This window comes from Mercenaria mercenaria, chromosome 8 (assembly GCF_021730395.1).
Source record: "Mercenaria mercenaria strain notata chromosome 8, MADL_Memer_1, whole genome shotgun sequence".
Classification (NCBI taxonomy): Eukaryota; Metazoa; Mollusca; class Bivalvia; order Venerida; family Veneridae; genus Mercenaria; species Mercenaria mercenaria.
In genome coordinates this window covers 56,710,553-56,737,099 of record NC_069368.1, presented here as the reverse complement: position 1 = coordinate 56,737,099, position 26,547 = coordinate 56,710,553, and the positions used below count along the sequence as shown (strand labels likewise).

Here is a 26,547-nt window from a genome sequence, read left to right as displayed (position 1 = left end):
AGTATTTATAGAATAACTGTGTTTTAACGTTATTTATATGTAGGAAGAGAATTGTGGATAACACATTTTCCATATTTGGCTTACCAGAACATGAAGTGCTCAAGGTGAGATATTGTTACTGGTCAGTGTCTGGGAGTGTATGTCGTCCATCAAGATTTGCATTATTAACACTCTAGAGGCCACATTTGTGACTCCTCTTTATGAAACGTGGTCAAAATGTTTGTTTTGATGATCTCTAGGTCAAGTTTGAAATTGGGTCATTTTGGGTCTAAAACTAGGCGACTAGGCCGGATCAAAGGAAATCTTGCCAACACAGTTTAAGTTTGAAATTCATGAGAATTCTCCAGAATGTTTGTTGACCTCAAGGTCAAGTTCGAATCTGGGTCATGTAGGATCTAAAACTAAAACCAGTCAGATCAAAGGAAAGCTTGTTAACACTCCAGAGGCCACATTTATGACCCTATCTTCAGGAAGCTCGATCAGAATGTTTCTCCTCATGATGTATAGGTTAAGTTCAAAACTGGGTCATGTGGGATCAAATTTTAGGTCAATAGGCCAGATCAAAGGAAAGTCTTTTTAACACTCTAGAAACCTCATTTTACTATAGGGTTGCTGAAATCTTTATTACACTGCATCTGGTGATTATTATGCCCCCACCAAACATGTTTGGAGGTTGAGGGATGGGGACAGGAGTCAGTTTTGTCGTGTCGCATCCCTTCCAGATATCTATATGCAAGGAAGGGTTTTAATATGACTTTACATTATTATTCCTCAAGACCAGATGACGTGTTGAACACATCACTTATGCCTTATGGTCAATGGTCAAGGTCACAATTCAAGGTCAAAGGTTAGATATTTGGTTATTGCTTCAACCTTCTATGTGCCTGGAAGGGTTTTATTACTAGATGGATTTGATTCAAACTTATAATAAATGTTCAACATCAACATCATATGACAAAGGGGCCATAACTCTTGCACCAATTTTCATAAAAATGCCCCCTTTTACTTAGAATTTGAGGTTAAAGATTTGAAACACTTTCACTATATCTCACTTAAAATAGTTTGTTCCACCTTATCACCCACATCATGTGACACAAGGTGCATAAGTCGACAACAATTTTTCATGAAACATGCCCCCTTTTACTTAGAATTTAAAGGTTTTTTGATGTATTTGAATAAATCTCAGTTATTACGAAATGCATTTGTTTCAAACTTGAAGTAGTTGTTCCACATATGACACAAGGTGTATAGGTGTATAACTCTTGCACCAATATCTCCTGAATTATGCCCTGTTTGCTTAGAATTATACTTATATAGTGTTTTGATAAACTTACCTGTACTTCTCTTATTATTTGACATCTTTTAACACAGACTCAATCTATTGTGCAATATTCATCCACCATTGGAGTCATTAAACACTCAAGTGACAGTTCTTGACAGATTTTAGTGTTTTGGTCAACAGGTGTAACATCATAAAATACAAGTCAAGTTCAAGATTTAAATTCACCTTCTTGTTGCCATGTCTTTCTTATGGTTGCCATTCTTCTGATACAAGACATTATTGTGGGGTATTCGTCACTGCTGTGACATTTCTAGTTTGGATATAAGATGATTCTCCATGGGGACAAACATAGACAGTATATTGTATGGAAATTGTCGATTAAATGATTGTTTTGCAGCAAATAAAATAATTGAGTGAAATTTTTATATATTTTGTTGTTTTTTATATTACACAATCAGTATCAGCTCAATTCGAACTGCTTATAAGAACTAAGAGCGAAGATCTACGGATCGCGGTGTCATGATTTTGATCACCAGGCCAGGCACATATTTTCCGTCACAGTTTGATAAAAGACAATATGTCTGAAATCATTCGTCCTCCGTTCTTGAGAACAGGTTTGTACTGGTACAGAATCCAGTAACGCTTGTTAGGTTAAATGCCAGCCATACAAAACTTAAACATTGATGAAAAACAGCGTTAAACCCAAAACGAGCAATCTTAAATCCTAATCTATAAATATGAGCAAATGAATAAGAAACAAACAAAGACCTGTATTATACAACACTGTCCTGCAAGAAGCATTCTCAAAATGCTTAATAGAGTGACCTTTAAGTTGCATGGCAGGACATGCACTCAAATCCACTTTTACAGAAAACAGTACAAAAGTTCATCCATTAACTTTTACACAATACGGTGAGTCTTTTTTGATTCTTCATTTAATACAAATAAATGTTTTACGTAATCCTTACAGTGCAAAAAACAACGATTTTCAAAACTTGGCCAATGCAGAAATAAACATATTAAGAAATATGCATCAGATCCTCAAAAGCAGTGATTTTCGCAATAGTATTTCCTTTACACATGGATGTTACTATTTCCATATGTAAATCATATGCTCAACAATGAACAATTTTTCATATGTATTTCATATGTTTATTGTGTCATATGAGTATCTTATGAATCCCTTCATATGAATATCATATGAAAGATTACATATGAAAAGCATATGATCGTATATCGATAACATCATAAAGTCTATTATGATTTTCATTATGATACAATAAATTTTTCATTTGTGAAACACATGTGCAAATTGGCTATAGTTTAGAATACCCATAATATAAGCAATTTTAATGTATTTCCTAACATTTACCTAATCCGTTTTTAAGATCAAGCTCATATGAACAATTTCATATTTTTCTTGTTTGGTCAATAGTATATATGGGAAAATACATATGAAGATAGGACTGATCAGATGCCACACAATAAGATGCGTGAAGGTTGCAGAAACTAATTTAAGGGCTTATATCCATAGTTACAAACATTTGGCTTTCATAACCGGGCCCTGTTGTGAAAACCAATTTATCGTAAATATGAGTTGTGTTTTATACTCCCAATATAAAATCAATATAGCGCTGTCTTTTGAATATGCTTAATTGTGATTTCATAATCAAGGCCTGAATGAATAACTGTCTCTGTCAAAATACCTAACTTCAATGCGTCGGTTTATTTATGCTTGGACTCCTTTTATAATACTAACAATACCTGGATGACATTTGGCAGTATATCATGATTGGAACTGGGTATTTACAATTTCAGATAAGCATGTATTTTCCTGATAAGTATTACTTTCTATTTTCCATTGTTCTAATAATAGCCAATTAGTGAGTATGTAATATTTCATTTTGTTGCTGATAAATGGTGTTTAACTTCATTACTGAAACTTCTGAATACGCTATAGCAAAAAATAAAACATTGCTATTGTATGCTTCAGTGAGAGTTATCGAAAAGTCCCTGGTTGGGGTATCCTTACACTTTCAACTTGTAGGCTCCATATACCTAAGTTCAGTATAACCATACGTTTAAGAACATGTTCATTGATTAATTGTCTTCCCTTTCATTTAATGCTTATATCAAGGTATGAAATACAAAATTATCTAGGTTAGTGACAAAAAAATGAGATACCCCTCTCGCATGCGACAGTGTATGTTAAATATCGTACAACTAAGTATATGGATATATGTTTGTTTTACGAGACAGGCAAATATTCTCTCATAGCTATTTTGTCCCCCCTTTGTACATTTACAAATATGCAGATCCTACAAATTAACATGTAGCAACAAAATGTTTTATCAAGCGTACGCTTTTGTCCAAAATCGAAGCATATAATGACAAGCAAAATAGTCAAAACTTTTATCAAATGTATTTATTTTTGTATCAAAAAGGTAGGTACTTTTCGTTCTCTATGATAAAAACCCTACGAAACAGCGCAACCATGACCAGTTCAGCGTATATGTAGAAGAGATCATAGAAACAACGGACGGATTGTTGGACATATATCTTCCAGAATCTCTAAAATTAAATTTGACTGATATTTATCCTTGTTTTTAATGATTTGTTCGATTTAACTAGATTGTGTATTGAACATGTTCTCATACAGACGATTCATGATATAAATTATATGGGATCATTCTTGTAGCGCTGGTCTAGATAGTCTGCATTTCTTTTATTTTCTTTACCAGTACAATAAACTTACCTGATACAGTATAAAATTTCCAATGAATCAGGGATTAGTCGTGCTGGATCAATATGGTTGTTTAACAGTGTAATGCGATTATACCCCATATATGATGCTAATAGTCGCATTCATTCTTAAAAGCATTCGAATTCTAAACGTTCACTCTTAAAGTTTTTTTAGATGAACCAGTGAGGTAGTAAAACGGATTGTAATTGAACTTAAGCGCTGAGCATTATATATAGTTGAAATTACCCGCTTAAGCATAAATTTCCGTTTGACATTGAAATAGAAACCTATAATTATTTATGGCTTACACATTAGGTACCATATCGAAATTTCAATGCAACACGGCCAGTTTAAATGGATTAATATTTCGAATGATAACACAGAGTAATGTTACGAAATCAGTCGGAAAAGGAGCAGAAAGGACAAAAACCTACATATTCGCATCGCTGACCAGGCAACCCTATAAAAATATAAGCCATTGGAAACGACAATGAATCTGTGAAATGTCAACCTGTGAGAATTTTAAATTGTAAGTTCTATTTCTATTAATTGTTTAAGCTACACACTGTCAAATAGTGAAAAAGGGTCACTTTTATGTTGAATACCACGCCTTCTTATTCCATATTATGCGCCTCGTTCGCGTGACGTTCATAAATCAATTGTCTTGTCTGCAAATGATGAAGTGATTTCATGTATTGATTTTTGCACAATTTTAACCAAAACAAGCACAAAACTTTATTGCTAATTTCCTATAAGAATGTCGGTTATCATTTCTTGAAACTGGCCAGACACCATTATCGGTTTTCCAGAGTTTTTAGGCCACCTGAAAGTGACCAAATAGCTATTTGTGTCCTCTCGTCTGCAACAATTTTGCACAGGGTTCATTTATTTATTTATTTTAACCAAACTTGCACACAACTTGTACACCGTAAGATTTGGTTCCTTTCTTGAACTAGGCCAGATCCCATTATGGGTTTCCAGAGTTTTGGCCCCTGAAAGGACCAAATTAGCTATTTTGACCTTGTCTGCACAATAGCAGCTTCATTTATGATTTGAATTTAATCAAACTTGCACAAAACTTGTGTCACCATAAGATCTCGGTTTCTTTCTTGAACTGGCCAGATCCCGTAATGGAGTCCAGAGTTATGGCCCCTGAATGGGCCAAAATTAGCTATTTTGACCTTGTCTGTACAATAGCAGCTTCATTTATGATTTGATTTTAACCAAACTTGCACACAACTTGTATCACCACAAGATCTTGCTTCCTTTCTTGAACTGGCCAGATTCCTTCTTGGGTTCAAGAGTTATGGACCCTTTAAGGTCCAAAATCGGCTATTTTGGCTTTTGCAGCCATATTCTTTATTCTTTATTCTTCTATCTTCACCCCCTTCGTAGGGGTACCGAACTTGGGTTCGTAGGTAAATCCAATTGAATAACTTTTAAGTCCACCACCAGAATATCGATTGTATAAACACTATACAGTACATTTATTACAGGTCACTGTTTGTTTATCAATAGCCGCCCACTGAAAGCACTTAAACTTTACTTTTTGCTTACATTAGTGTGCTTGGCGTGTTGTTGCTGCCGCCCCGTTCTGTGTAGCAAGAGTAACTTAAGAATAGATCTGTTTTTTTTGTTATCCATGATTAAAGCATTTATTTGCTCATAATAAATCTGTCAAAGAAATGGGATATATTGATTTATACTCATGTCAGTCTAAGACATTTACATTTTGATTGAAATGTTTAGTTGAAAGATCAGTCACAATCGGCATTGATAGCCCAGTAACGTTGCAAATGACAGCATTAAGCGGGACAAACGTTTGTATTCCACTTTGTTATGAAAATGTTCCGTGAAATGTCCAAGGAAAGTGAACATCTGAAATTAAAATGATCATAACAAGCAGATAAACATACTGGGTTTTATTTTCCTCTTAAGGCACGCAGTTTATATGTCTGCCCTTTCTTGTTAACGATTTAGTAGATATCTTGAGGACATTTTCTATTTTTTTTTCTATGGACAGATTTCATTTTTTAAATTTTAAACATATTTACTTAATGTGACTCCTGTCATATTTAGCAATCGTAAGCGTATGCCACCATGTTTGTTTTTCATGTTGATGAGTGCATGTCCGGTTTGAAAAAAAAAATGAAAAAAGTACTAAAATATTTGAACCAATAACTGAGGCAAACTAAACAAATTTCATGACAAATTGGTTTCACCTACTTAAATTTTCACTTCGTTACTTAGCATATTAAGTAATTGACACAAGTGATTAGAAACTGGTATAAATTCCAAAATTTACATGATAAAAAATGTTTTCTTTAATTTCGTTATTTAGAAAGTTTCTATGTCACAGAAATTTCAAATTCTTTATCATATATTTTTCACCGGGTAATATTTTTCTCTCTCCTATATAAGTAACTTATGTCATATACGAATTCTTCTGAATATAAAAATATTTTTCTTCAGTCTTGGATTTCGGCGAGGCATACCCACAGTTCCTTGGTTCACCTATTTTCATCGGCTCTCCAATCCTTTTTTTGTTTTTGAAGCCTTCCTCTTTGAAAATCGGTGTTTCAGCACCTTTTGGTCTGGCCGGAAGCGCCGATATCGACAGTTCGACCGTATTAGATGGAGAAAATGTTCCAAAAACAATGAAATAATTTTTTGCCCATTTTAGCTGACGACGGTACTAATACAATCACGTGACGGTGTTGTAATTAAATTTAAAGTCGTCACGTAATAACATCGTTAGAACTGACATATGTCGTTATTATGAATTGCCCGTGATGTGATGGTGTAACATTGTTTTGTGAATTGAAGCGACAAAAATAATGCAAACATCAAAACCCGTGACAGACCCCGTGACAAAACTAGATTTTCCATGATGATAACTTCACAGTCGTCACGGCCGTCGCGGGTTTTAGGAGATCTGACAGTACAATTAGTTAAATCTCAGCGGCAGAAAACGACAACAGTTACAACAACAGTTACTCACTTCCAAATATAATCTTAAGATGAAATGATGGAATAAGTTTGGAAGTAAATGTATGCAATACTGAGTTGGCGAATATCCTTCTGCAGTGAATCGTGTAACGTAACTAAGGGCTAAAATGGTTGGAAAGCTTAAATTCGAATCACGTTATCATTCTAAATTACTGTATACCAGTTTTCCTACTATTCAAATAGTCTAATTTTTACACAACGTCACGATGCATAATTTCGATTTTCAGATGATATAATAAAACATTATGTGAAGAAAAGGCACTGTAATCCAGAAGAATATCAACCAAATCCATTAGTAGATGCGTGCAGGTTAATCAAAGAAACGCCTTTCGACTCCAAATATCGCAATAAAGGGCAGCTGTCTGAAAGGTTTAGTTAGCATTTATGTATATAAAATGTAATAGGTTCATTATAGTCCAGACATACTTGGTAAACTGCATCTTCTTTATTAGGGATATGCATAGGTTTTGTTAGCATGTTTAGTAGATGTGGAAAGACAGTCCTGAATTTTTCAACACACATACTTAAAATGCATATGATATATTCAAATTGACGCACCGTAAAAGATGACAAAATATATTTCCAAACAAAAACATTTCTAGAAATGGCTAATATTGCAATAATAAGCCCTTTGGTGCATGTTTTGCATCTCTGTGATTATGACATCTAATGTTTTACAGAAAGCAAACTATCAATTTATATACAAGATAACACAGTTATGCTTGATGGATCTGACAAATTTTACAGAAAAGACAGTTCTGCCCATTCAGGTGGTCTACTCGTCGCATTTAATATCCAGACGTGTCCAAGAACTATAATATTTACTTCCGGAGTCTTTGTGGGTTGAATTCAGAAATAAAAACGAAACATATCTATTATGTAATATTTATCGCCCACCTAATACCCCTGTACAATTTTGGAATAGATTTAACATTTGCATTGAACAAGCGACAGAATCATGCCATAAAATAATAACAGTAGGTGACATTAATGAAGACCAGTTAAACATGAATAATAACAAATATAGAGATGTTTTAACGTGAAATAATATGGAAAATATCATTTCTGAGCCTACCAGAATAAGTACATACTCAAGAACGTTACTGGACCCCATTGGATTTACAAGAAATATATCATATCTTCACTCCGGTACTTTCAAAACTGACAATCGTATTAGTGATCATTATGGCACCTACGTATATCATAAAGCGAGTGGCGATACCAACGCATCTTACAAAAGACGTGTTTGGAATTGTAATAATGCTAATTACGAGTCGTTAAATGAATCCATACGTAACACTGACTGGTCTTTCCTACGCAATGAAGATATAAATTTGGCTACTTTGAAATTTACCCAAACGTTTCTGGACTTAGTTAATTTAAAATCAAACGTCCCTTATAAATATGTAACCGTTCATCCACGAGACCGACCCTGGTATAATTCTGAAATACGTAAAACATCTAGAAAACGTGATCGTTTAAAACGAATAGCGACAAACTCTAGTAAATCATCTGATTGGATACGTTTCAAACAAAGTTAACAATAGGAATAAACATGCAAAAGAAATGTTCTTTAAGGTTTTAGTAACGTAAGACTTAATTTTGATAGAACTGTAAATTATTCCCAACTATACAGCGCAGAATCCGTGACCAGTATATTCAAGAATGGAGAGAAACCATGCATAACATGCCGAAACTAAACTATTATTGTAAATATAAAAATGATTTTGTTTTTGAAGATTAACTTTGTAATAGTACAAATGATGACTTAAGAAAATATTTCTCTAGATTAAGATTGTCATCTCATAACCTTTGTATAGAAAGTGGCAGATATAATGGTACAGTAAGAGAAAACAGACTATGTATATTGTGCAATCAAAAGGCAGATGAATCGGAATATCATTTTATGTTATGTTGTGACAAATTCAGAACAGTTCGTAGTAAATACTTTAGAAACATATCTTGGCCTTGTATACAGAAATTTAATTCGCTTATGTCGACAAAAAGTAAAGGTTTGCAGATAAAAATATCTAAATATATTAAAGAATGCCTGTTGATAAGAAAAAACGCCCTGAAAAACTTAACTGTTTCTTAAATGTATATTGAATAAATGTGTATACATGTATTAAGTATCCGTTATGATTTGTGTATGTATATGTGTCTTTGCCATAGTATTTTTTTGTTTGTAAATGGCCAAAGGCAAATTGTTTGCTGATTATGCCAATAAACTTGAAACTGAAACTGAAACTTAAATAACATTGTATTTACGCTAAATGATATTAATTCTAATGATCCTCAATCTGACTGAAGTACATCTCCTATTACGCTACGCATAGGATCTGAGAACGACCTATTCATAGCCTCGTTCTGACGACCCTTTCGCTAGCCAATCAGAGCCTAACTTAAAACTGCAAATCTACTGTAGCCGTTGACTTTTGATATTTACATTCTTATGTGTAATGTATTAGATAGCCGGCAGCTCAGTCGGTAGGCCACTTGCTTTGTCCGGTTCGAGCCTAGAATGACTGCACATTTTTCTTACTCTTTGACATTCGAACAAGTCGTCTGATTGGATAAATAAAAATAGCAATACTGAATCCAAAATATACAGTAAGAATGTGAATGGGTCGTTCTCAGATCTCGTTTAGAAGATCAAGTACTTTAGTCAAACTGAATGATCCTGCAATATTGGAAAACCGTTAAAATGCTCGTCAAGAAATTCATCAAAATGTGATTTTATCCCTCCTTTATTAAATGAAAATGGCACGTATTCTTTTACTGATACTGAGAAAGCTAATACTTTAAACGATTATTGTTTCGTCAGTTTCAAATTTGATGATCGCAAGCAAGTTTACAAACTTTTCTAGAAACTGACAACAACTACAAAGTATCACAGTACTGACAAGAACATTGATGTCCTATCTAACCTTAACATAATTTAAGCAAACACGCCAGATGAATAATCATCGCATGTAAGGAACACGTGAACAGTTGCTAGGGGGCGTGGCAATGTTGCATTTTCCATTTCTGTCTGAACAACTCAATCAAACCGAGTCTGCAATTTTTTGGTGTTCGAGGGATCTACTTTCCAGATTTTTTACTTCACAACAGCGGATGTTAAGTGCTGTGTGGCGGCGTGAAATCGCCCCGACTTCATCTCAGTGTTGTTATATTTCTGGTCCTTCGGATCATTGATTTCAACTCATTTAGATTGAAGATTGATACTGCTTAAGCGGTGCTAGGGGCGTGGAAGTGTTGCATTTCCATTACTGCTCATGAACAGACTCGATCAAACGAGTCTGCAATTTCACTGTTTGCATTGTTTTTGGTGCTTCCGAGGGATCTACTTTCCAGATTTTATTGTGTACCATTAACTATTATCACATACTCGTTTCTATTCCCCGTTAAGTTACACTGGTACCGGAAACGTCAATATTTTTCCATATACTGACGCCTGAATTTCATATCGGGTGTGTGACGTAATTCAGTGCGTGTTGTTGTACTATTTTTTTCTATTTAGTTCAGTATTGTCAGTCCTGTTCAGGCTATTGAACATATTTATATATTTACAATATTTATACGTGTAGAGCGTATGTAATAAAAGGTATATCTTTGCATGGGAAATATGCACTCGTTCTTCAGCGCAGAATATTGCGCTCCAAAAGTCGCGCAATATTTCCACTGAAGAACTCGTGCATATTTCGCGATACAAAGCTAATAATCTATAATTATTATACCCCTACAAAACGAAGTTTCTTGAGGGGGGGGGGGGGGGGGGGGTATATAGGAGTGAGCTCGGCGTCGGCGGTCAATCGGTCGGTCCGTTGGTTTTCATGGTTTCCGGATGATAACTCATGAAAGGCTTGACCGATTTAAATAATTTTAGTACACAGATGTAACATCAGAAAATACAGGTTAAGTTTGAATTTGGGGTCAGTAGGTCAAAGGGACTAGGATCAGGAAACTTAATCTGGAGGTTGGTCATGTCAAGCAGAAGACCCGTATTGATTTTGTTCAAAAGGTCAAAGATCATTTTAACATTTAACGGCCAATAACTTGAGAACGGTTGGGACGAGGATCATGAAACTTTTTAGGGAGGTTGATTATGACTAGCAGATGGCCTCTATTGATTTTGTGGTCAGTAGGTCAAAGGTCAGTCAAGTTCGGCTTTGACATTGGCTTAGTTCTGTGACAAGGCCATATTGTGGGGGTATAATTCGTCACTCCTGTGACAACTCTAGTTTTCAATAGGTCAATTCAGGAAAATATATATCCGGATTTGTGGAAAGGTGCACATGTAATGCCTCTTTGTAAAAAGGGTGATAAAAATATTGCATCAAACTACCGTCCTATATATCTTATAAGTTGCATGGGTAAAGTCATGGAACGAGTAGTGTTCAAATATATATACAACTACTTACACGCAAATGATCTTATATATGATAAACAGTCAGGTTGTCTTCCAGGCCATTCGACGGTCTACCAGTTAATTGATATATATAATCAAATTTGTTCGGCTTTTGATGGACGAAAATCTACTTGTATTATATTCTGCGACATAAATAAACTTTTGATAGGGTATGGTATTCAGGGCTCACTTTCAAACTTAGACAATGTGGTATAAACGGAAACATAATAAACCGGATCACTAGTTATCTGAACAATCGAAGCCAAAAAGTCTTTATTGGATCTTCCTATACTTGTGAAACACAAGTAAATGCAGGAGTGCCTCAAGGATCAGTATTAGGGCCTTTGTGTTTTCTAATTTTCGTAAACGACATTATCTATCTTCCGTATAGTCAAACCCCTGCTGGGGACCTAGACTTTGCGCGTCAACTAGCAAAAATGTTAAAATGAGTAAAAAGTAGTATTAAAAAGAAAGAAGGAGAATGTAGGGGTAATACACGTTTTTTTTTGTGTATTAACGTCTGCAGAAGCCCGCGGGATTGTTTGTGACCGAGACCGAAGGTCGAGGTCACAAACATATCCCAAGGGCTTCCGCAGGCGTTAATACACAAAACAAACGTGTATTGTCGCTATTCTTGCATAAAAAAACATTACACGACGACTAAATGCATTGTTTTCATATGTGATGACTTGACGATTCCGGTACATTTTTTATTTACCATTCTTGTTGTTCTTGGAAACGGTAAACATGTTTTAAATATCCATTACCGGGGCACACATAACAAAAACACTACTAAAACGTGATTTGAAGATTTTTGAGCATCTTATTTTTATTTCTAGTTATTACAAACGTTACATTACACATAATTTTGCATATAACTAAAAAATTTGATAAACAGGAACACAATTATTTTAAGAATAACAACTTTACATTCGAATTATTTTGAGTACGAACAGACAGAGTACGGATGAGTACGATGCTAGTGACTAGCTTTCGAGGTTTATTATATGAATTCTGCGAACAATCAGGTAAAAACAAACCGACTGATACTAACAAAAATCATTAATATAATACCTAAAAACGGGCAATAGCACAAGTTACACGCGATACTTATTTATTCACAGTTATTTACAATAACTGAACAGACGCTTTGTAAAGGGAGTAAACTCTAAGAGAAGCTAGTGCGAACATTGATGGGGGCAGTACGTTTGGGGTTGGAAACTGATACAGCTAAACATACTATGGATTACATTGTATCTATAATGCTACAAGAAGAGGTTATTATGGAAGAAACAAGATGCAGATGCCAAATATCAGTCTGCGCAGGAATACATACATACGCCCCTGGCAAAGCATTTCAAAAATAAAAATCATGTATTAACAGCACGTGAATTGCCTTGTTTGCACACGATTTTTCCCCCGTTTATACATGAGCGGAGCCAGTGAAAAAAGTAGTTTTTATGCAAGGATGGTTAAAATAGGGCACGTGTATTTAAGGTGAGATGTGCTCAATCTGGCTTACAGCCTGACAGAACACTGGCCCAGACGAGTTGACAACATCTGAGGGCAAGGCATTCCAATGATATACTGTTCTAGGGAAGAATGAAAATTTATGATAGTTGGATGAGGGTGAAACTTAAACGAATGCCTGGGAATGAGTGGTTCTGGAAGATCTAGTGTTGGGTGTTAGGTAGTCCGGTAGTGGGATGGCGACCTGGTAATACAAGATGTTATAAAACATAACCAGGCGCTGGTCAATGCGACGGAGTGCAAGGCGTCGCCAATTTAGGGAAGTCGGCATGTTGTCTACACTGGATGTACGGCCGTAATCGCGCTTGGCCCAGCGTGCAGCCCTGCGCTGCACAGACTGAAACTGATCAATAAGTGTTTCAGAGTGGGGGGACCACACAGTGGAACTGTACTCCAGCTGGGGCCGTACAAGTGTTTTGTATGCTTGTGATTTTAACCCTTCTGAGTGCACTTTGATGTTACGTCTTAGGAAACCAAATGTTTGATTTGCTTTTTTGGTGATGTTATCAATGTGGTCATTCCATGTAAGGTTGTGTGATATAGTTATGCCAAGGTATTTTGCAGATGGTACTGTTTGTAAGATGGTTTTGTGTAAAAGGTACTGTGTTGGTATAGGTGTTTTACGCTTAGTGATCTGTAATACTTGGCATTTAGACGGATTGAATTTCATGTCCCATTTTGTTTACCAGAATTCCAGTTGCTGTAAGTCTCGCTGTAGTAGGCTTGAATGGGAAGAGACAGTCAGAGAAAGGTAGATGGCCGTGTCATCGGCAAAAAGGCGAACTTTAGAGTGTTTAACAAAGTCAGGTAGATCGTTGATATAGATAAGAAATAAGAGAGGCCCGAGGACCGAACCCTGGGGAACACCTAAGGAGACTGGTATGGTGCCTGATGTGGACCCGTTAACTACCACTGACTGTGACCTGTTATCAAGGAAAGCTTTAATCCCTTTAAGAGTATGACCCCTTACACTATAGAAATGCAGCATGTAGAGTAGTTTTTCATGGTTGACCATTTCGAACGCCTTTGAAAAGTCAAGGAGTATGAGGTCAACTTGAAATTTCAGGTTCAAGAATTGAAGGATATCCTCTACTAACATTAGTAACTGTGTTTGACAAGACCTTTATTCTTGGAAACCATGCTGCAATTCATAGAACATATTGTTCTTTGTGACGTGTTTTGTTATGCTAGAGCATACAATGTGTTCCAGGGTTTTACACAAGATACAGGTAAGAGATATTGGGCGATAGTTGGCTGGGTCTGACCTAGAGCCTTCCTTAAAGATGGGAGCGACATTCGCCATATTCCATATATCTGGCAGAGAACTGGACTGCAGGGATTTTTGGAAGAGTTTTGTAAGGATAGGGGAGATCACTTGGCTAATATTCTTAAGTACGACCGGTCTTATTTGGTCGGGCCCTGCAACTTTATGGGGATTAAGGTTGCTAAGAGGTTTTTCGATACCTTGTGTTGAAATTTCAATATCAGGCATAGGTTTGTGTGGGCTGTACGTTTCTTTTCCTGGGATCTCTTTACCTGTATCTGCGATATCCTGGACATTACCGAGTCTCTTTTAAGTATATCTCGGCTGTATGCTGACGACAGTTCACTCGCCGTTAGTTCTGACAATGTTGAATACATCGAAACAATACTAAACCATGATTTACATATGATATCAAATGGGGCTCAAAAATGGCTAGTAAATTTTAATTCCTCTAAAACAGAAGTAATGTTTTTTACTCTTGCCAAAATAAACAATATTGCTAGACCCGCCTTACTTTTTGACAATGTTCACCTCAGCTATGTTCAAACACACAAACATCTTGGATGTTACGTTTTGTGATGATGGCACTTGGCATACACATATTTCAAACATACCTTCTTCAGCATCTCAAGTATTAGGGACAATGAAATTTTTAAAATTTAAATTTAAAAGAGCAACTCTCAATCAAATCTACATCTCCTACGTAAGGCCAATTTTACAGTATGCTTCTATTATTTAGGATAATTGTACAGCATACGAAAAAGAATTGCTTGAGAAAATCCAAAATGATTCTGCTAGAACAGTAACCGATTTAACAAGATCTGTTTCCATAAATACTAGTAACCTGATAAATAAAATTGGCTGGGTTTCGTTATCCGATAGACGTAAATTACAAAAACTAGTTCTTATTTTCAAATACAAAAATGGCGATTAACCGAGCTATTTAAATGAACTTTTACCTGATATGGTTAGTAACACGAATTCATACAACTTGAGAAATCATTTCGATTACGCAACTGTTGCCCGTCGTCTTGAAATTTATTCCAAATTAGTACTGCCATCATCTATTAAGGTTTGGAATGATTTAGATATAGAAACTCGAAATTCAGAAACTCTCGCCTCATTTAAAAGAAAGCTGTTAAAACTATTGAACACAACCGTTTTCCCTACACATTTTCTTGTACGTGACCGCTTCCTGCAAGTGCATCATGCCCGAATACGAAACAATTGCAGTAGCTTAAATAACGACTTATTCAACAATCATCTACGAGGTAATCCACAATGTACGTGCGGCAATTTGTGTGAAGATGCTGAACATTTCTTCTTTCGCTGTCCGTATATATATATATATATATATAAACCAAAGACTCCAACTGTTTACCAATACTAGACAATATCATCCTCTTAACTGTAAAATATTGCTTTTTGGTTTTGATTTTTTAACCGATGAAGAAAATTCTACTCTAAGTCCAGCGATTGATTAAATTAACTAGACGCTTTGAAACGTCCAATAACTAAATGTTGTTTATGTACTTTATCATAATTGTAAGTACTTCGTCGCTGATCTCAATCATAACAGTAAATTCCGGGGCACACGAGGCACGAGAATCGAGGTTGATCAGGTTTCAAAATCTTTAGTTTTTTTTTCTTCAGCTTTTTGTCATTCTTTATTGAACTAGACATTTTTGTTTTGTATATTTTTTGTATCATCATTCTCTGTATAACAATATATGTTTATACTAAATTCTAGATCCATCTTTTACCTTAATCTACTCTTGGGGAAGGGCCGTCGCTAATGTTGGGAAAACTTGTGGCCCAACCCTTTAGCTTCTGATTTCAATGTATACATTAACATGCTTTTCTAATTCTCATTAATCTATGTTAAATTAACGCATGTGTTTATTTGTATTATAAACATGTATCGTTTGCAATAAAATATGTTTAAACAATCTCTTTTTTAAAAACTTAAATAAGTAGCCTGCTACGTTCTTGCCAGCTTTACGGCTGATTAATTTTGTTTTTGTAGGGTTTAATTTCACACCGACACAATAATTGTGACAAGCCATGACAAAATGGTCTCAAATGAACATTTTTATGGAAATTGAGTTTTTCACTTATTCTGAACTGTAGATGTGTCCTTAACATAAGTTCAAAATTTTAGACCTTAATGTTAAAAATTACCAAAGTTACAGCATTGTTTTTGACAGCAACTCTCTATCACAAACTTGCATTTTTTTTTTGTTTAAAAATAATAATAAAGAAAAAAATCATGTACTTACATCATTTAATAATATTTAAATTTCATATTTTTCCATCAGTTTCAAATATATTTAACACAATTAGCACTGATGATAATGTTAACAAACTATGAATATGCTATTTCATATGGAAAAAAAAATATCAAAATTCAAGTTTCCATAGCAACAAAACATCAAAATTGCTAAAAAATCAAGTCAACAGAGACTTCAGCCTACATCTGGTGCTAAAACAAGGTAAATTAAATCATTCCACTGTTGTACCAGTATATTAGTTCCCTAGAATTAAAAGAACTTGTATATTTCTGATTTATGTTTATCCAAATAATATCTAAAGGCCATTCCATAAATATTAAATACTTAAATGCATCAATCTACTTCAAATGTATGACACATTGCTCAATGACAATGTCAATTAAAAATCAAATGTATCAGTGTTGATTTTACAAAAATAAAGTGTTTACATGTTATTCAAAGTTATTTTACTCTAATATGAAAGCACACATACTTAATACTTAAGTTTTGTTTCCATGGCAACAACACTTTTTTGTAAAATGACGAATCTATTTTTATAAAGGATTCTCTGATTTTACATACTTTTTCAAGTAACATATCATTTCAAACATATTCATTCTGGAGGGTAGTTTTTTCACCTTAGTTGCATTAAATATTTCCACATTGTATATATTCCCAGTGGCTATCATTCACTAAAATATTAAATACTTAGATGATTACTTCAAAGGTAGAACATCTCATAAAATATCTTTAACTTCACTTTATATATTACATAAATTGTGTATGTAGAACTACATTCATAATTAACTGCCATGCATTAATAGTCCATTGTTTAATAATCTACTAGTGTTCTAGAGGAAGAACATATTTATACTGTGTTCTGTGGTACACATTAACTTGTAAATTCAATTGTTAACATAAACAATATGAAGTATTTGTTCATATTTTCAAATATTAAATTTAGGTCTTTAACCTTTAAAAAAGTACAAAACACATTCAAATTAATTACTGAACGTTTCAGAAAACACATTGAGCTGATATTTCTCTGTATATATTAAAATGTTTTACACATTTTTCATTCACTTCTCGTTTTAAACGCCTGAGTTTTAACTTTTGACGGTTTTGGTACTGCTGGCTTTGGGCACATACTGCTGTTGTTGCAAAGTGGTGCTATCTCATTATATAAGTACCACTGCCTACAGACATCCAGCTCAGGAATAGTAAAACGATTAGGAAATTTTCCTGCGATATCAAAGCCCTGCCTAAGGATATCAATATCTGTCGCACCGCTGAAGTTGTAATCCTTCACAAATACAACACCGGATCATTACAGAGTGAGTGAGTGAGTTGGGTTTTACGGCGAATCGACACAAAATGGTCATATATCGCCGAGAAGAAGTCATATTGCAAACGCCAACTGCAAAGCCTAAACATAGATGTAAAAATGTAAAGCATACCTAAAAACATCCATGTAAAAATGTAAAGAACGCTATGAATAATGTAAAACATATCTAAAAGCATCCATGTAAAAATGTAAAGCATATCTAAAAGCAGTAATTGAAAAATGTATGTACGTGTGTGTTAAAATATCAGCTGCAAACATAATAATATTGCAAGATGTAAATAAAAATAAGAAGTGTTAGATCTTTTGATATATTCCTATCTGCTTTAAAAACGATAAAATATTTCCGACTGGAACGTTGTCAAATAATTCTCTCAAAGATTGAACGTCATAATATGTACTGCGTTGTGTAGCAAAGTCCACACAGTCGATTAAAATGTGTTTAATAGTTAGCGGTGTTTGACATGGCTTACATTCGGGTTGATCTTCTTTATTCAAAAGGTAAGAGTGAGTCAAACGGGTATGACCTATTCGACAGAGAGAAAGAACAACTTCCTCCCTGCAGACAGATCTGTTCCCTTGGTGCCATTCCCCTAGAGTAGGTTTGATATCATGCAGTTTATTGAATGAAGCACGGTTCCATGACGATTGCCATTTAGATAAAATGTATTTGTTTATATTGGGCCTAAAATCGGTATGTGGTAATTTCAAATCAGATTGTGATAATAAAAGGGATTTCTTTGCTGCAATATCAGCATCCTCGTTTCCATGAATACCAACATGACTAGGAATCCAACAAAATATGATAAACTTTTTTAAAGATAGTTCATGAAGCCTGAGAAGAATATTTTGAATGAATGGATTTTCCATATTTCGGTTATGAATTGACTGTAAAACAGAAAGCGAGTCGGAAAAGATAATAAATTTGTCTGCACTATTTCTTGATATAAAATTTTGCGCTAAATCAATAGCTTTGGCCTCGGCTGAAAATATTGTTGCATTATTTGGCAAACGTAATTTTGATTGATGAAGGAGGCTGACAGCAGCACAGCCAACCTTTGATTCATCTTTTGAACCGTCTGTGTAAATTGCAAAATAGTCCTTGTAAGTTGATTTGATTTCATGATATTTTGACTTGAATATTTCAGGGTTTGTTTCAGATTTTCTAAAGGCAGTTTTCAAATCGAAAAGAACTGTAGGGATATGAAGGGTCCATGGTGGTGTATCTGGAATTGAATTTTCTTTAATACCATCGAATTCAAAGTCAGTTTCATTCATAGAAGATTGTATGCGAAATCCAAACGGTTTGATTTGTTTTGGTTTTTCCTTATATGAATCGGAGTACTTTGGTTTAAAAATAATTTCATGTGCAGGATTGGATTTGTTGGCAGCCACTCTTAAAGCATATTGCAGTGAAAGTTTTTCTCGGCGTGTGTAAAGAGATGGTTCGTTTGCTTCAGCATATAAACTTTCAACTGGCGATGTTCGGAATGCACCAATAGCAATACGAAGACCTTGATTATGTATGGCATTCTGTAATGTAATGATAAATGTATCAAATATTAAAGACAAGACATTCTCGTATTTGTTTTCCATGCTGAATAGCAGTTCATAAGACAAGCCGCCTTTACTATTACACTTATTTACAATTGGATTTTTAGTGCAATGGCAACATCTTTTCATGAAAAGATTTAGCAACATATTATACTCAGTAAAGGGCAATAATTTTGGAATATTTCATTTCAACAAATAATTTTTAAACCTGGTTTTGAAAATGAAGTAAATGACAATTATGTTATTTCTGTTGTCTGTTGTAGTCTGCTGTAGTGAGCAAGACAATGTCATCAATTTGACTGTTTGGTGTATGCATTTCAATGTGTCCAGTTATGTCTGGTCACTAGTGGTCAGTACTTTTACATGCTTGAAGCAGTCTTGTTTTCATAATTAAGACATAAATACAGGCAACAATTTCTACGAGTGTCATGCATTTATCTCAGTAACAGTCACACTTAAGGATTTAAGGTTTTTACAATGTGTCACTTAAAGTTTTACACTGAGTAATTGATTCAACGTGTAATAAATAACACTCTTAACATAATTGCTCTAGTCTCTACAAATTATATCAAATACTTATATATAACCCTACCTAAAATGATGATACTTTTTCAAATGTGGTACTGGTTTGAAAAACTGCTTCAGGAACTCTGCCTAGTCATAACATACCACTGGTTTGGTTAGGTCCTCTACTAGCTGGGGAATGTTGTGTCCACCACGAGAAGAATCAGAGACGGTCTTAGAAATGTCTTCTAACGTTTCCGCTGTTGAGTGACGCCAACGTACCTAAATGGTTTGAAAGGTTCTTAGTCTATGCAGTACAAACTGTTTTAAAAGACCTCCTAAGGGATGAGAAAATAATGGTCTCTAAACTTAAAATACATATAAATGCAACATAACTGGTTCTTAAAGTAAGAGTGGTCTCGATGCAAGCTATCTCTTAAAAGTCATGAGTTTTGCAGCAAGGTTTATGAATACTTGGTTATGACACAAAAACACATTCTTGCTATTAAAAGATGCTCAAGAATAATATATGAAAATATGTTCCTGAAAGCCTGATTCATTTCTGATGTCTACATTCTTTCAGTTTAGGAATGTAACAGCGGATGCATGAAATAAAAGTTTAGTAGGATAACAACTAATACTTCCAAAGGCCAAAGTGCCAGTCAGTACTGAATTTTGTATGCCCAGCTTCCATCAGGCTGTACTCCAAGGCATCATGTAAACCCATCATCAAACGCCACATTCCATAACTAAAATAAAGGTGTATTGAAATAGTTATTTCTTAGAAAAAAAAAGGTTTTATTTATTTTAGTACCCCAGGGTCCTCATTACATAACAGAACATCACTTTAAACAACAAAATGCTACACATTTGAATTTGTTACATATACAGCTAAATCTTTATACTGTGTACTACTAAGTATGTAATAAACAAACATATATGAGCCGGAAACCTGTGACTTTTCAAAATGAAGTGTCAGAAGATTATGTGATATTAAATTGTTTAACATCAAACTGTGACAGTGTACTTGATAATGATATTTATTTATTCATTAAAAATTCTTACCTTATTACCACATTGTTTTTATTTTGTCCAGTACAGTTGTCCGTATGTAGTGACACATTCTTCTCTCCATAGCCATGATGCTGGAAGTGATGGTGGACCATGGATACTACACTATTTGCACCCCTACCAACAGCAGCACTGTACTTCTCATCCACTAAGTAGAAAATCTGAGAGCCTTAAAAACAAGAACAGTGTCTATAAGAAATGCATTCAAGTTCTCATTAAACATGAAATTAATCCACACTGAACAAAACTATCATTTCTCATAGATAATGCTTCACAACAGCTTGCAAATGAAATTGAATGCTTAGATAACCTGACTTACTTTAGATAACTTCACTCATCGCTAAATTTCAGTAAAATTATCACTGTAAATTCCAATATAAAGTTTAAGAAATATACTCTTAAAGCCTGAAGCTTTGATTCCTGGGGTCATGACCTGCTTGAAGAATGTGAACTCATTGTATTTTAGATTAGTGATTTGGAATTTCATATGAAACTGATACTGACAAAAAGCATTTTAGGATACTGATACCATAGCAAGTGTAAACACTAACTTTAAAATCCTATACCTGAAAGATACTGATATTGACTGTGAACACTAACTTTAAAATCATATACCTGAAGATTCACAGCAAACTCCAAAGCAACCACATTTACAAAGTCCCTACTTGCTGAGCATAGTGAGGGTAAAACACCTGTTGGACATAGTCAAAACTGTAGTGTATCTGTAAATCTCTAACTGCTGGATGTTGTCCTGAAAAAAATACAAACACAGTTTTTATTGAGTACTTGCACAATTATAATTGAAAAAAAAAAAAGAAATATATACTTTTTAATTTATTACCAATAGTGAAAATGAAAAAAAAAATGCATGTATAATTTATCCTCCTTACACATGTTACACTTCACTGCTAAAGATAAGCCTTTTAAGAGGTCTATATTAATTGGTATTACAACAAAAATTGACTGTGACGCTTTAATACATCACTTTTTTTTCTTGTTTTACTGTACTATATATATATATTTTTTTTCAGCTGTCATATATGTGCATAATTGTTGTGTAACTATACGCATCTGTGACAGATAAAAAAATGTACAACATCTACCTCTGTTTTTTTCTTCAGCAGACAGGTCTGCATATTGTTGTTTTGTACTTTTGACTTGAAGTCTCTGGCATTTTACTTTATCTATGTGATCTTGATAAACATGCAGTTTTTCTAACTTCTGTTCCTCTGTAAGATTTCCACTGTTTCTGATACTTTGTACATACTTCTTAAGACAGAGATCAGTTGATGGTTTCATAATGAGCAAATAGGGACATTGTTCCAGCCAGATTTTTTTAAATTCTGACAGGCAGACTTTCCTGAATGCATTTTCCTCTGCTGCAGCACAGTAAAGTGCATGAATATCCGCCTTGTTTCTGTCTGACGGGAGTAGTATATATTTTTTGTTTCTAAAATTAGACTTCTCCCTGGTAGTGGTAAGCCATTTTGTGCTCCATAGGAAACAAGAAACTGCTTTATGTTCTGTGTGTCAGCTAGAGTGAGAGCATGTTTAGGGGACTTGACAACATTACCATGAACACGTGCACTCAAGCCGTCTGTGTCAATTGACCTTGCTATTCGATCGACAGTCTTATGGAAGACACCGTGTGCAAAAGCACAAGTTTCTCGACATATTTTTTGGCCATGAAAGTAATAATTTTGTCTGTTTTTCTCTCTAATTTTGGACTTTTTGTGCTTTCTCCGGTATTCCTATTGTGATACAACTGAACCTTTATAATCATGTCAAGTTCATCTCTGGATTTTTCTAAGCAAGACTGGCAGTACGATAAACACTTACCAATACAATCACAATTCCGCCCTGCACTTTAAATATCCGCGTATCTGAGAGCAATTATTGCATGTATTTCTTTGACCCAGTTTCTAGAGATAGTACCTAAGTTTTTCAAATCATAGGTTTGAAGTTAAAACGCTTTGAAATGAAAACAAATGTCCATATATTTCTCAAAAACAGAAATATAGACAATATTTTAACCAGAAGTGTGGAGTTATGAGCATTTAATATTTTCATGTTAACGAAAATTTTGTGATCAAGGAAATGTAACTCTTCTTTAACATGGAGAGCATACACATCAAAGGGACATAATATAGTGAATATTTTCTAATTGGGTGCATTTGATTTAACATTCAACTTTGATCTGGATTGCTAAATAATAATCCATGATACTGTGTGCTAAAAATTTAGAACATCTGGAACAGTCTATTAACAGCAAAACTATGCTTTAGCAGAATGCAAATAGTTAAGCTCTAACTGGGACTCGAACCAGGACCTCTCACACCTAAGGCAGACACTCTACACTTCCCTATAACAGCAGTAGCTAATAGTTATGCAGTTTAATTGCTGGATTACATTGCGTGAACTGGAACAATAATCGGTGAACTCCGGATTATCGGCGTATTCGCTTTGTTACCTTACGACAATTTTTGTGTAAAGAAAAAATATTATCTAATGCTGCCAAAGTCATAATCGGTCAAATCTGCCCAATTTCTCTGACGTGTTGTTCAGGGTATGAACTTACTAACTGGTAGTACCAGTGAAATATTACTTACACTGAATTTTTTATTTGCCCTTTTTGCAGCTGTCGAACGGCAAAGACGGTCAGCTTTGTCCAAATATAAGTAATTATTTTACCAGTTTTGAGAGGATTTCAATTGATGGGAAATTACAGTTACAAACTAAATACCTTTCTGCAACACACAGAGTCATTAGCATTCACTGTCAATCAGTATTATGACTAAGATCGACTGTCATTCATTCATTTCAAAGTTTCATAGACAGAGTCCGTTGTTTACATTTACATCGTAACCGGTGCACTTGTAAAAATCACTTTAGTTTGAAAAATCAAAGTATGCGAAGAGCTATGGTACGGTCTCTACAGTTTCATACATGTATACACATTGTTAATGGCGTGTTGATTTCAAAGGGAAATAAATCGATAGTTACCCATTATTTGTAATATTTCAGTGCTAGTGCGATTACTTAATCTTGAAACGTTTAAACTTTAAACCTGTCGTCCGAATTCATTAATTTTAACACCAAAAGCTGTCGTTTAAAAAACAAATTAACGAGAACAAGTATCCAATTAAATGACGTCAACTTCAATGTCATTTTACCGAAATCGAGACTACGCTTCCCTCTTTGATTGCGTCTGACGGAAGAGGGGGAGGACTCTATGATGAGCAGTTTTTAAATCCTACCAGGACTGAACTGTTTTGATATTTGTCTTCTGGCCTGTTTCGTCGGGCCCTTAAGGGTGTTTCTCTTGTTGCTCTGTCTTCTGAAAAGGCATTGAGTACATACGTTTTTGGTTCTTAAGGTTTGTGTATGTGTGTTTGGTGCACGCGTCTGCGTGCTGGGGGTTTCGTTTTGAGGAGGCTACGTTTTTGGTGCGTGGCATTCCCTGTTTGATATTTTTCTTTGTTTTTTATATATTTATACACGAGCATTTTTGTGTTTTACATGCCATGCCTTTTTGTTTCCATTACGTGTGTAAGAGATTCACCTGGAGGGGATTACTTTTATTTACACTGTCCCATGTCTTTGGAACATGGTGGGGGTAAGAGTGAAGTGCACCATAAACCAGTTTAAGCTCCCCAGTGGTGTTTTTGCCACTGACCGTTCCAAGGCGGTGCCCCACTGTGTTCCTTTGTTTGTTCGTTTCGTCTTATGTGTTGGCTTTGTGTGCGTGTGTGTTGTTCGTTTTGTCCTTATGTGTTGGCTTTGGGTGTGTGTGTGTATGTGTGTGTGGTGCGCGCGTCTGCGTGCTGGGGGTTTCGTTTTGGGGAGGCTGCGTTTTTGGTGCGTGGCATTCCCTGTTTGATATTTTTCTTTGTTTTTTTTTGTGTCATTTGGGATAAAATGTCTTGGCGGGACACAATTGATCATACGGCAACTTCCCAGCTTTGATGGAGGAGGAAGATCTCAGGTGCCCCTACGTGTAGTATTTCATCTTCTTCAAGCCAACTGGCTTCCTCACATGAAGAATGCAACGTCCCGAGTGAGACTCAAACCCAAATTGGTGAGAGGCGAATCATTCGAAGACAGCGATCCTAACCATTCGGCCATTGACACCCCCTACCCCCCTCACCACCAACCAAACGTACTGCTTTAGAAATCAGTGAACATATTCTTAAATAGCGCATAGAAGGAGTTCTTTATTTTAACTGATGAATAAAGTTTTATAAATATTAAAGTTTGCAAACAGTATAATATTCGCCATAGTGACTTTATTGCCAGTATTTTATTTTTGTTACATCAATGTAACCTGACCAAATAGTTTAAAGTTTACACTTTAAGACCGTTGCAAACGAAATTGTTTTCTAGATGGGTATCGTCAATCGTATACTGGAATGAACACAAAAGTTTAATATGGAAAAGTTAAATGTTTTATATCCTTATTACCAAAATATATTTAAAACGAACAAAATATGCACGAAGTAGTAAACTGTTGTAACTTTACATTTTAAGTGAAAAAAAAAGAAAGAATTGTAGATCTGTTTTTAGATAGGTAGTATTTCCTCTTTCGAGTTTCATGTCAAGTGGCATTACGCCTTCGTGTCTCATATTACCGTCTTTTTGATGCAAATGCTCTGGGAAATCTGTCTCTTATAGTATTTGAGCATTTGCAGCATATACATTTTGTTAGATTTAAATGTGTCTTGGTTTGCTGCATCATTTATCTTTTCGTTTACGTAATGCACATTTAACTTACTCTAAGACAAAATGTGTTCTATAATAACTTGATCTAGTTGCTCCTAGGACGACCCATTGCCATACAAACATGGTTGCAAGTTTCCAAATGGGTTTTTACGTAAGTAAAATGAATGATTTGGTAAGTTATGACCATCTTTCCTTCCATGTTTTTTTTTTATATTCGTGTTTTCTTTAGAGATGGGAACAAGAAACTAACTTTTTAAATAAACATGGGCAAATAATTATAGATTGAATTGCCTGTATAAAAGACGATATAAATAGAAAAAGTGGAAACTCCACAGGTCGCTCAACACAACAAAAACGAAAATGTTGCGGGCTCGGTTTGATTGAGCCTGTTCATGGATGGTAGTGTAAATGCATGCTACCGTCCACGCCCTCTAGCCCCGGCTTGAGCAGAACTCAACATTTACACATGTTAAAAGTACAAAAAACAATTTAGAGACATCCGCAGATGTGTTCATACGGCGGTGCACATGGAACCTTCAATGCTACACTAGTGTGTAATTCCATGAAAAGCGGCGTATGGTCCCCAGTCAAAATAAAGGGTTTGCCCTAAACGAGAAATCAATGAGCAGAACTAAACAACCTGGAATTTAGAAAGGGGATCTGAGATTATGGAGCTTGCATATCACAGGAACTGCCTAAAGACAAAATTAAAAAGCAGGCGCCATATCAAAGGGGTGATTATACAATACCCAAAGCTATAAAAGCGGGAGTAATGGAACCACCCAGGCCGAAATGCTAATGATAATATATAAGTCTACTTCAAGTTTAAGTTAAGTTTGTACTTCAGATGA

At 35.0% G+C, this 26,547-nt stretch overlaps 1 pseudogene; it reads right to left on the bottom strand.

The window, feature by feature from the left end:
* LOC123565329 (uncharacterized) overlaps window positions 1–22,276 on the bottom strand; it is a 28,567-nt pseudogene extending 6,291 nt beyond the window's left edge.
* Between the last annotated feature and the right edge of the window lie 4,271 nt (window positions 22,277–26,547).